This window comes from Mustela putorius, unplaced genomic scaffold (genome assembly GCF_011764305.1).
Source record: "Mustela putorius furo isolate JIRA1106 unplaced genomic scaffold, ASM1176430v1.1 tig00003896_pilon_pilon_pilon, whole genome shotgun sequence".
NCBI lineage: Eukaryota > Metazoa > Chordata > Mammalia > Carnivora > Mustelidae > Mustela > Mustela putorius.
In genome coordinates, this window is record NW_025422045.1 from 15,659,928 (window position 1) to 15,673,306 (window position 13,379).

Here is a 13,379-nt window from a genome sequence, read left to right on the forward strand (position 1 = left end):
TGCACCTGAATGTTTATAGCAGCAATGTCCACAATAGCCAAACTATGGAAAGAACCTAGATGTCCATCAACAGATGAATAGTAAAGAAGATCTGGTATCTATATACAATTAAATACTATGCAGCTATCAAAAGAAATGAAATTGTGCCATTTGCAAAGACGTGGATGGAACTAGAAGGTATTATGCTTAGCAGAATAAGTCAATTGGAGAAAGACAACTATCATATGATCTCCCTGATATGAGGAAGAGGAGATGTAACATGGGGGGTTTGGGGGGTAGGAAAGGATTAAATAAAACCAGATGGGATCAGGAGGGAGACAAACCATAAGAGACTCTTAATCTCACAAAATAAACTGAGGGTTGCTGGGGGGGAGGGGGAGGGAAAGGGTGGTGGGATTATGGACATTGGGGAGGGTATGTGCTATGGTGAGTGCTGTGAAGTGTGTAAACCTGGTAATTCACAGACATGTACCGTGGGGTTAATAATACATTATATGTTAATTTTTAAAAAAAACACCATTTGCCACAATTAAGTGAAATTATTCCCAGGATTATTCCCATTTCCATTCTCATATAAGTATGGTTTAATATTCACAAATCAACCACCATGATATGATACATCAACAAAAGGAAAGATAAAAACCATATGATCACTTCAATAGATGCATAAAAAGCATTTGACAAAGTACAATATCCATTCAAGATAAAAGCCCTCAAAAAAGTAGGATTAGAGGGAATATAGTTCAACATAGTAAAGACCATAAATGAAAAACCCATAGCTAACCTCAAACTCAATGGTCAAAACTGAGAGTTCTTCCCCTAAGGTCAGGAAAAAGACAATTATGTCTACTCTCATCACTTTTAATCAAGATGGTACTAGAAATCCCAGCCAAAGCAATCAGACAACGAGAAGAAATAAAATGCATCTGATTCAGTAAGGAAGAAGCCAAACTTTCACCATTTGTGATGACATAATACTATATATAGAAAGCCCAAAGACTCTACCAAAAAACCTGCCAGAACTGATGAATTCAAAAAAGGTCCAGGATACAAAATCAATATGCAGGTATCTGTTGCACTTCTATACACCAATAATGAAACAACAGAAAGAGAAATTAAGAAAACAATCCATTTACAATTGAACCATAAATAATAAGACACCTAGGAATAAACCTAATTAAAGAGATGAAAGACCTGAACTCTGAAAACTATATAACACTGATGAAAGAAATTGAAGATGACACCAAAAAAAAAAAAAAAATGGGAAGACATCCCATCCTCATAGATTGAAGAATAAATATTGTTAAAATGTCAATACTACCCAAATCAATCTAGACACTCAATGCAAAGTCTTTCGACATACCAACAGCATTCTTTACAGAACTAAAATGAACAATCCTAAAATTTGTATGGAAATACAAAAACCCAAATAGCCAAAACAATATTGAAACAGAAAAGCAAAGCTGGGGGCGCCTGGGTGGTTCAGTGGGTTAAAGCCTCTGCCTTCAGCTCAGGTCATGATCCCAGGGTCCTGGGATAGAGCCCTGCATAGGGCTCTCTGCTTGGTGGGGAGCCCGCTTCCTTTCCTCTCTCTCTGCCTGCCTCTCTGCCTACCTATGATCTCTGTCTGTCAAATAAACAAACAAACAAACAAACAAATAAATAAAAAGAAAAGAAAAGCTGGAGGCATCAGAATTCCAGACTTCAATCTTACTACAAAGCTGTAGTAATCAAAACAAATGGTATTGGTACAAAAATATACACATAGATCAATGGAATAGATTAGAAAACCCAGAAATAAACCCAAAACTCTAGATCACTTAATCTTCAACAAAGCAGAAAAGAATATCCAAGGGGAAAAAGACAGTCTTTTCAACCATGGTGTTGGGAAAACTGATCAGGTATTTAAAAAAGAAAAAAAAAAACTGGACAACCACCTTACGCCATACCCAAAAATAAATTCAAAATGCATTAAAGGGTAAATGTGAGATTTGAAATCATAAAATTCCTATAAGAGAAAATAGACAATAACTTCTTTGACATTGTCTATAGCAACATTTTTCTAATAATGTCTCCTGCACAAGAAAAACAAACTAAAAAATAAATTATTGGGACTACATCAAGATAAAAGGCTTCTGCACGACAAAGGAAATAATCAAGAAAACTAAAGGACAAAATAGTGAATAGAAGTTTTTTGCAAATGGCATATCTAAGAAAGGGTAGTATGTAAAATGTACAAAGAACTTATTAAATTCAACACCCAAAAACCAAATAATCTAATTAAAAATGAGCAAAAGAAATGAACAGACATTTCTCCAAAGAGAGCATACAGATGGCCAAAAGGCACATTCAAAGATGCTCAACATCATTCATCATCCGGGAAATGTAAATCAAACTGCAATAAGGTATCACCTCACACCTGTCAGAATGGCTAAAAACAACAACAGAAGAAATAACAAGTTTTGATAAGGATATGAAGAAAAAGGAACCCTCTTGCACTGTTGGTGAGAATGCAAACTGGTGCAGCCACTCCAAAAAACCGTATGAGGTATCTCAAAAAGTTAAAAATAGAACTACCCTATGATCCAGTAATCATACTACTGGATATTTACCCCCAAAATACAAAAACATTGCTTTTAAAAAAAAGATTTTATTTATTTATTTATTTGAGAGAGAGAGAGAGTACATGAGAGTAGAGAGGTCAGAGGGAGAGCAGACTCCCTGCCTAGCAGGGAGGCCAATGTGGAACTCAATCACAGGACTCCAGGATCATGATCTGAGCCAAAGGCAGTTGCTTAACCAACTGAGCCACCCAGGTACCCTAAAAACACTATTTTAAAGGGATACATGCACCCCTATGTTTATTTCAGCATTACTTACAACAGCCAAATTATGAAGGTAGCCCAAGTGTCCATCGATAGATGAATGGATAAAGAAGACATGATATATAAGCGATGGAATATTATTCAACCATAGAGTGGGATCTAGATATTTGCTATGATATGGATGGAGGTAGAGAATAGAACACTAAGAGAAAGACAAATACCATGATTTCCCTCTTGTGGAATTTAAGAAACAAAACAAATGAGCAAAGGGAAAAAGGTGGGGGGGAACCAAGAAAAAATAAGAAAAGACTCTTAGTTATAGAGAACAAACCAATAGTTATCAGAGGTGAAGTGATAGAGGAATGTGTAAAAGAAGTGACATGGATTAAGGAGTGCACTTGTCATGATAAGCACTGTGTAGTGTATGGAATTGTTGAATTACTATATTATACACCTGAAACTAATATAACACTGCATGTTAACCATATTGGGAAATTTGCTAAAAATACACACAGTGAAATGCATTTAGTAGATTAATAACTATGTACCAGGAATCAAAAATATATAGTGATTTAATACAGCAATGAAATCATATATGAAACGACAGTATAATTAGAATTATCACCTAATTAAGTATAGCATAATACATTGTTTTCCTTAAAGATACATCAAGACTTTTGCACAGGTCAAATAGCCAAGTCGAAAGAGATTGTGGTAGGAATCAAACTGCATCTTTGAGAGAGTAATGTCAACAAGATGGTAGAATAGGAAGTCCCAGCCCTTATTTCCCTACAGAAACACTTATTTGACAACCTACAGTCCAAAATACCTTTTTGAGAGGCTGAGAATCCAGTTAAAAAGTTATAGTATCTCACATAAGCAAAACACCAAGAATAGCCACATTATACTGTGAAAGAAGAGCAATCTCTCATTATCTGTGTAAGCCCTTGCCTCATGTTAGCACAGCTCAGTATCTAGAGAGATCACATCAGCCTTATACATCTCCCATGGATGAAGGAGAGAGTATAACCTGCATCCAAGGGCCATAGTCTTTTGGTGCACCACCTGAGGGGCCAGTTTCTATCTTCCTTTCACTGGTATTGATGAACAAGTATAGGCTGGATGTCTGAGGGAAACTAAAAACAAAGCAAAGGGGAAGGTGGCTTGCTACAGAAATAAACAAAATATAGAAAAAAGAGAAACTAACTACCCTACTTTTTTTTTAAAATATAAACAAAATTAACAAAGTTTTATCTGGACTAATAAATGGGGCTCAAGTGAAACAAAGAGAAATAATTTTTTTTCAAGAAAATAAAAATAGATCTTAAGATTGTTAACACAGGAATTTAAAAGATCATAAAAGACTATTATAAACATGAATAAACATGAAAAAATGAATATCATCAAATAAATGGATAAAATGAATAAAATCCTAGAAATACACAACCTGCCAAAATTGAATCATGAACAGATACCTGAACTGACCAATAATGAGTAAGGAGATAGAACAACTAATCAAAAGCTTCACAAAAAAGAAAAGCCCATAACCAGATGGCTTCACTGGTAAATTCTACCAAACAATTAAACAAGAATTAACATCAATCCTTCTTAAACTCTTTATAGAAGTTAAACAGAAGAGAACACTTCCAAACTCATTTTACAAGGCCACTATTAATATTTAGAAGGACTTGATATAAAAAATAAGAAAGACATTTAGTTTAGTCATTTCCCTTGCTATGCATAAGGTTTCTATTTTGATGTTGTCTTAATATTTTATTTTTTCTTTTGTTTCCCTTGTCTCAGGAGACATATCTAGAAAGAAGTTACTATGGCTGATATCAAGGAAATTACTGTCTGTGTTCTCATCCAGGATTTTTAGGGTTTCAGGTCTCACATTAGCACTACAATAGCCAAGTTATGGAAACAGCTTAAGTATCCATCAACTGCTGAAAGGATAAAGAAGATGTGGCATATATTTATACAATGGAACTATTACTCAGCCATTAAAAAGAATGGAATCTTGCTATTTGCAATGATGTGGATGGACCTAGAGAGTATTATGCTAAGCAAAATAAGTCAGTCAGAGAAAGACAAATACCATATGATTTCATTCATGTGGAACTTAAGAAACAAAATTAACAAGGGAAGGGGAAAAAGAGAGAGGGGGCAAACCCAGAAACGACTCTTAACTGTAGAGAACAAACAGATGGTTACCAGAGGGCACGTGTATGGGGCAACGGGTTAAATAGGTAAGGGGGATTAAGGAGTATATTTGTTGTGATGAGCATTGGGTGTTGTATGGAATTGCTGAGTCACTCTATTGTTTACCTAAAACCAGTATTACAGTGTATTTTAAATAACTGGAATTTAAACAAAAACTTAAAAAAATAGACAAAGACACTACAAAAAAAGAAAACTACAGACCAATATTCCCAATCAATATAGATGTAAAAATTCTCAACAAATTACAAACAAACCAAAATTCAAAGATTAAAATGATCATGCACCATGACCAGGTAAAATTTATCCCTGGGATTTAAGGAAGAGTCAACATATACAAATCAATTATTATGGTACAGAATAAAAGATATTATGTTAAAATATGTTATCTTTTATTACAGAATAAAAGATAATATGTTAATATTATGTTAACAGAATAAAAGATAAAAATCATACAATCATCTCAATAAATGAAGTAAAAGCATTTAAAAATGCCTTTGCATGATTAAAACTCCCAAGAAATGATATGGAAGGAAATAACTTCAATATAATAAAGGTTATACATAAAATTCTCACAGCTAACATAATCAACAGAGAAAAACAGAAAGCTTTTCCTCTAAGGACAGGAACAAGGCAAGGCGATCATCATTCAATATCTATTCAATACAGTACTGGAAGTTCTAGCCAAAGAAATTAGATGAGAAAAATAAATAAAAAGCAGCTAAGCCATAAGTAAAGAAGTAAGATTATTTCTGTTTGCACATGATAAAAACTGTAAGGGCTCCTCACACATACACCAAAAAACTGTAGAACTAATAAAAAACTGAGTTATGTTGTAGAATACAAAATCAGAATACAAAAGATCATTGCATATCTGTACATTAACAATAAACATTTGAAAAGAAAATTAAAACAATCCCATTTACACTACCACCAAAAGAATAAAAGGCATAAGAATACATTTAACATAGGAGGTAAAACTTCTACATGGAAAACTATGGAACACCAATGTAAAAAATTGAAGTAGACATAAATAATGAAAAGATTTCTCACATTCATGAACTAGAAGACTTAATATTGTTCAAATGTCATTTTTATCCGAAGGGATCAACATATATCATATAATTCCTGGCAATATTCCACTGGCATTTTCACCAAAAATAGAAAAAACAATCCAAAAATTCATATGGAACCACATAAGAGCCTAAATACCTAAAATAATCTTGAGAAAGAAGAAAAAAGCTAGAACTATCACAAAGCCTGACTTCAAACTATATTACAAAGCTATTGTAATTAAAACACCATGATACTGGCATAAAAAATAGACATAGACCAATATAACAAACTAGAGAGCCCAAAATAAACCTATACAAATATAGTCAACTAATCTTTGGCAGGAATGCCAAGAATACACAATGTAGAGAGTCTCTTCAAAAAATGACATTTGGAAAACTAGATTTCCAAAAGCAAAAGGATGAAATTGGACTCTTATCTTATACCATACAGAAAAATCAACTGGAAATGGAAAAAAGATTTAAGGTATAAAAATTCTAAGATAAAACCCAAGGAAGATGCTTCATGATATTGCATTTGGTAATGATTTATCAACATGACACCAAAACCACAGGCAACAAAAGCAAAATACACAAGTGGGACTACATCAAATGTAAAAAGTTCTGTACAGAAGACAATTAACTGACTGGGAAAGGCAACCTATAGAATGGGAGAAACTATTTAGAAACTATACTTCTCATAAGTGTTAATACTATATATATATGTATACACTATATATATATATATATACATATAAAATACAACTCTCTCTCTATATATATATACATACAAAAAAGAACTCAGACCACTCAACTGCAAAAACCAAATAATCCAATTTTAAAATGGGCAAAGGACCTGTATAGACATTTCTCAAAAGAAGACATAAAAATGGCCAGTGATATATGAAAAGGTACTCAAGATCACTGATCATCACAGAAATGCATATCAAAAATCACAATAAGATACCACCTCACATGTTACAGTGGTTATTATAAAAGAGACAAGAGAGAATGAATGTTGGTGATAAATGTGCAGTAAAAGGAGCTCGTGTATACTGTTTATGGGAATGTTAATTAGTACCACATTTTGGAAAACAGTATGAAAGTTCTTCAAAATATTACAAATAGAACTACCTTATTATATGGTAACCCCACTTCTGAGTTTATATCTAAAGGAATCAGTTTTATTTCATTTCAAAGAGATATCTACACTCCTACATTCATTGCAACATTGTTCACAATAGCCAAGATACAGAAATAATCCGATGTCCCTCTATGGATGAATGAGGAAAGAAAATGTTTATACATACAATGAAATATTACAGAGCCTCAAAAAGGAAGGAAATCATGTCATGTGCAACAACACAGATGAACTTAGAGGACATTACACTAAGTGAAATCAGCCAGTCATCAAAGAACAAATGCTACATGATCTCACTTATCTGAGGTATCTAAAATAATCAAATCATGGGGCTCCTGTGTGGCTCAGTCAGCTAAATGGGTAACTTAGCTCAGGTCATGGTCTCAGGATGCTAGGATTGAGCCCCAGGTAAGGCTCCCCACTCAACGGGGAGTCTGCTTGTCCCTCTCTTCTCCTTCTACCTCTGTTCCTCCCCTCTCCCCAATGTTTGCTCTAATAAATAAATACAATTTTTTAAAAAATTTTTAAAAATAAGATAATCAAATCATAAAAACAGAAAGTAGAATGATGGTTTCCATGGACTAGAAGGGAGAGGGAAATTAAGAGTTGTTATTCAATAGAAAGTTTCAGTTCTAGAGTTAAGTTCGAGAGATCTACTGAACAACACTCTATCTGCAGTTAACAACATTGTACTGGACACTTAAAACTCTGTTAAGAAAACAGATAAAATATTTTTAGATTAAGTATCAAGTATTCTTTTGTTTTGTTTTGTTTTTAAGATTTCAATTATTTATTTAACAGAAAGAGATAGAATACAAGCAGGGGAAGCCTCAGAGGCAGAGGGAGAAGCAGGCTCCCTGCTGAGCAAGGAGCTGCATCCTGGGACTCCATCCTAGGACTCTGGATCATGATCTGAGTTGAAGGCAGGCACTTAATAGACTGGGCCACCCAGGGGTCCCTCAAGTATTCTTTTTTTTAAGAAAAAAATTTTTAAGATTTTATTTATTTATTTGACAGAGAGAGATCACAAATAGGCAGAGAGGCAGGCACAAAGAGAAGGGGGAAGCAGGCTCCCTGCTGAGGAGGGATCCCGATGGGGGGCTTGATCCCAGGATCCTGAGATCATGACCTGGGACGAAGGCAGAGGCTTAACCCACTGAGCCACCCAGGTGCCCTAAAATATTTATTTTTAAGTAATCTCTACACCCAGTAGTGACTTGAATTTATAACTGTGAGATCAAGAATCTCACACTCTACCAACTGAGTCAGTCAGGTGCCTCAAGTATCAAGTATTCTTACAATTGAAAAACACACACACACAAAACCAAAACTCTACATTTTTTTTAAAGACTTACTTACCTGTTTGAGGGAGAAAGAACAGGGTGGAGGGGCAGAGGGAGAGAGAAGCTTAAGCAGACTCTGCATTGAGCTTGGAGTCTGACCATCCCATGACCCTGAAATCATGACCTGAAATGAAACAAAGAGTTGGGCGTTTAACTGACCGAGCCACCCAGGCACCCCCAAAACTCTCCATCTTTGAATTCACTGATAATAGTACTAATCTCTACAATTCTTCTTCAAGTGAAATATTACTTTGGTTTATTACTTTAGTAGGTTAATTAGATCTAATTTGCTTCACTTTGCTTATCTTATCATAACATATTTCATTTCATGACTTAGGTAACCAATATGGAAATATTCCAATTGTCAGTATACTTATGCCAATTTTTTATCTCAAAGTATGGACACAACTAAAGAATAGATTTAGGAAAACACACAGCACACTCTGAGATAGGCACAGACAAAATTTCATTGGCCACCTAATTGCCACAAACCCCTATTTCTGACTGTCCACAGTAGCATTTTCTTTCTACAGAAATTAGTGACAGTTCAAAATCAAAGTCAGTGTCTAATAACCTCAAAAATTTTTATTATTCTCATTATCCTTTGAAGAATAGGAAAAATACAGTATCAAATTGTGGCTGTGGAGCCAGTTCTCCAAGGGTCACTGACACCAAGACAGCTTCCGGTTAACAATGTCTTCCATTAAAATCGAATGTGTTTTGCGGGAGAATTGCTGGGGCAGGGAGTCTCCGGTGCAGGAGGAGGTATCCATCTCACCGCCCTTTATAGATATTCTTGCAAGAAACCTTTGCCAGTGGGATTCGCTCAGCAAGTGCGTGCAGCAAGTGACTGTGGATGCCCCATTGGCTCTGATCCCTTCACCAGGGAGGAGGCTATGTCACCACCACAGGAACAAAGTTCTGTGCTCTGAACTGGGAAGATCACTCAGCAGTTTCCCTGGCCACAGGAGATAAAGACCAGAAAAACAATTGATTCAATAATGGGAAGGTAGATCCTGTTGGGAGATATTTTGCTGGCATCATGGCCAAGGAGACCACCCAACAGCTGTGGGGTGGCACCACAGGTCCCTGTACTCCCTCTTTCTGGACCACCAAGTGGAAAAGTATTTTGAGCAGGTGGACATCTCCAATGGTTTGGATTGATCCCTGGATCACAAAATCTTCTATTACATCGGCAGCCTGTCTTACTAGTTGGATGCCTTTTTTTTTTTTTTTAAAGATTTTATTTATTTGACAGACAGAGATCACAAGTAGGCAGAGAGGCAGGCAGAGAGAGAGGAGGAAGCAGGCTCCCCGCTAAACAGAGAGCCCGATGTGGGACTCGATCCAAGGATGCTAGGATCATGACCTGAGCTGAAGGCAGAGGCTTTAACTCACTGAGCCACCCAGGCGCCCCTCGTTGGATGCCTTTAGCTATGACCTACAGACAGGAAAGATCTCCAACTGCAGAAGTGTTTACAAGCTGGAGAAAGAAGAACAAATTCCTGATGGGATGTGTATCTATGCTGAGGGGAAGCTCTGGGTGGCCTGTTATAACAGAGGGAGAGTGATTTGTTTAGATTCTGAGAAAGGAAAATGTTTTCCAAATTGTTTGGAAAAGTTTTCCAAACTGTGAAACTGCCTGTTGTTAAAACAACTTAATGCTGCTTCAGAGGTAAGGACTGCTCTGAAATGTATGTGACCTGTGCCCAGGATGGAATGGATCCCAAGGATCTTCTGCAGCAGCCTGAAGCTTGTGGGATCTTCAAGATAACTGGCCTGTGGGTCAAAGGAATTCCTCCCCATCCCTCTGCAATATGATTGGCAGGCCTTCTTTCCCACTGAAGGAACTTTTAAAGGCACAGAAAATTCTAGAGCCAAAATTTCAATCTAGTTCAAAAAAAAAAAAATCAAAGAATGATATTATTAACAGGGTTTACATTTTTTAAAAGGTAGAGCACTTTAGTAAGGGGTGACAGGTAGTTTTGATAACGTACTAAAAAGCCTTCTACAAAGGTATTATAGAAATAGAGAAAATTTTTCAATCTATCAACCAGCCTCTTGATTCTTTGCAAATTACTGGCAGTGGGGGGGGGAGACATGTTTGTTCCGCACTTCATACTTGTAATACCTAAAGCTTCAAAAAACTAATAAATAATGGCTTAGTAACAACTTAAAAAATAGTTATGGCTGTGTAGAAGTGTCCTTCCTCAAGACAACACAGCCCTACCTTCACTCAAGAAGCTTCAGTTTGGTAAATTGAATTGATTCTAAAGTAAATCTCTGAATGCATTAAACAAATTACTTGTTGCCTGGGAATGGAAGTGCAAATTAACTACAAATAGGCACAAGGAATATTTTAGGGAGATTGAATTATTCTAAAACTGAATAATGATAATGGTTATACAACTCCATAAATTTATTTTAAATTACTGAGTAATACATTTAACTGGATAAATTTTACAGTATACATATTAAGCCTTCAAAAAGTTGTTAAAATACCAAATGAGAATTTGCAAATCTAATATTTCACTATTTTTGGAACTCCCCCTGATATGTTCAAGTATTAATTCATTATTTCTCAAAATTCCAAGTTAGACAAACCATTATGGGTATAATGTGATAGTTTTCATCAATGTGATAGTAGTGCCTAACTAATACCATCAATGGTTTATATAACTTGCAATAACACAATGAACATTTAAAGTTAACCTAAAATTCTCTAATTTGAAAAAAAAAAGTATATCAGAGCACAAAAATCACAGATCAACACATTGAACTGCTTGATTTCCCTGGATCTCTTCTGCAAGTTGTGATAATTTACCTTTGGGAAAACCAGTGTACACAAAAGACCCGGTTTCCATTAGAAGCAATTATGGACTCTGTGCAGTCCTACCATCCAGTCCAGCTAACTGACTCCCTTCCAAATAGTAGGAACTATTTATAACTGTCTCAAGAAATGGTGGCAATTTAAAAGGGTATAAACTGTCTGTACGTCTCAGTCTCTTGAAGCTCCTGCTGAATGAGACCTGTACCTGAGTAATACATACAGTAATACCTGTACCTGAGCATGGAACCTGTTAATTCCCCAAGAACTGGTTACATTTCATTCCCAAATCTTCTTTCTCCTTTATCTTAAGGTTCTTTTTTGCTCATTCTCTTTATTTGAATAATTTTTACTCACATAGTTTTATACAGGTTATGGTATTATTTTGATAGTTTCAATTATATTGTGAGATGAATTTCTCTTCAAAGAGCCCATATCTTTATTAAATTGATATGTGAAGGGGTTTCAATTTTCCATGCCTTTTTTCCCTCTGATATTAGATTCATGGGAATTCATGGAACATTGTATCTTGGTTATGTCATTCCAAATGAGTACAGTCTGGCAGAGCTAGCTATCTTATGTTCAGAATGAACTGAATGATCAAGTCTTAAAAATCATTATAATTATTTATAAAAATGTATTAAGTACTTATTATATGCCACAACATACTTTGCTCTTGTCCCTGTATTATCTCATTTAATCCTCACAACAAGACAGTATAAGGTAAGTACTATTATCATCCCTATTTTACAGATGAGGAAATTCAGGGAGAGAGAAGTGAAGCAACTCACCCAAGGACACTTAGTTCATAAATCAAGGAGATGGAGATTCGAATCCAGGTAGTCTGTCCCCAGAATGCTTGCTATTAGTTACTATACAATACTGCTATTTATAAAATTACTCCTAGATCATTTTTCTTATTTCTTTTTTTTTTAATTTATTTTAGTGGGGAGGAGTCAATATGGTGGAGAAGTAGCAGGCTGAGACTACTTCAGCTAGCTGGAGATCAGCTAGATAGCTTATCTAAAGATTGCAAACACCTGAAAATACATCGGCAGATCGAAGAGAAGAATAGCAATTCTGGAAACAGAAAAACAACCACTTTCTGAAAGGTAGGACCAGCGGAGAAGTGAATCCAAAGCGACGGGAAGATAGACCCCGGGGCGAGGGGCCGGCTCCCTGCAAGCGGCAGAGCAACAGCGCACAAAATCAGGACTTTTAAAAGTCTGTTCCGCTGAGGGACATCGCTCCAGAGGCTAAACCGGGGTGAAGCCCACGCGGGGTCAGAGTGGCCTCAGGTCCCGCAGGGTCACAGAAGGATCGGGGGTGTCTGAGTGTTGCAGAGCTTGTGGGTATTGGAACGGGAAAGCCAGCTACAGAGAGAGAGCCGACAGTAAGCTCGCAGCTTGGTGTTACCTTGAACCGGTCGCAGGCTCGGTGAGCTCGGAGCGCAGCCGGAGGTCAGGCAGAGGGGAGTAACTGGGCGCTGTTCTCTGAGGGCGCACTGAGGAGTGGGGCCCTGGGCTCTCGGCTCCTCCAGGCTGGAGACCAGGAGGCCGCCATTTGTATTCCCATCCTCTGGAACTCTACGGAAAGCCCTCAGGGAACAAAAGCTCCTGAAAGCAAACTCGAGCGGATTACTCACCCCGACCCCTGGTGAGGGCAGTCCAATTCACCTGGGGCAAAGACACATGAGAATCACTACAACAGGCACCTCCCCCAGAAGATCAACAAGAAATCCAGCCCAGACCAAGTTCACCTACCAAGGAGTGCGGTTTCAACACCAAGGAGAGCAATAGAATTCCAGAGGAGGAGAAAGCAAAGCACGGAACTCATGGCTTTTCCCTGTGATTTTTTTTAGTCTTGCAGTTAATTTAATTTTTTTCTTTTTCATTTTTTGTTTTTTTTCTCGCCTTCTGGTAAATTTTTCTTTTAACTTTTACCTTTTTCTTTTTTAACTAGTTTATCTAA

General features: G+C 36.5%; 1 pseudogene; it reads left to right on the forward strand.

The window, feature by feature from the left end:
* The first annotated feature begins 9,274 nt into the window (after nt 1–9,274).
* On the forward strand, nt 9,275–10,402 carry LOC101677124 (annotated as a pseudogene).
* The last annotated feature ends 2,977 nt before the right edge of the window (nt 10,403–13,379 follow it).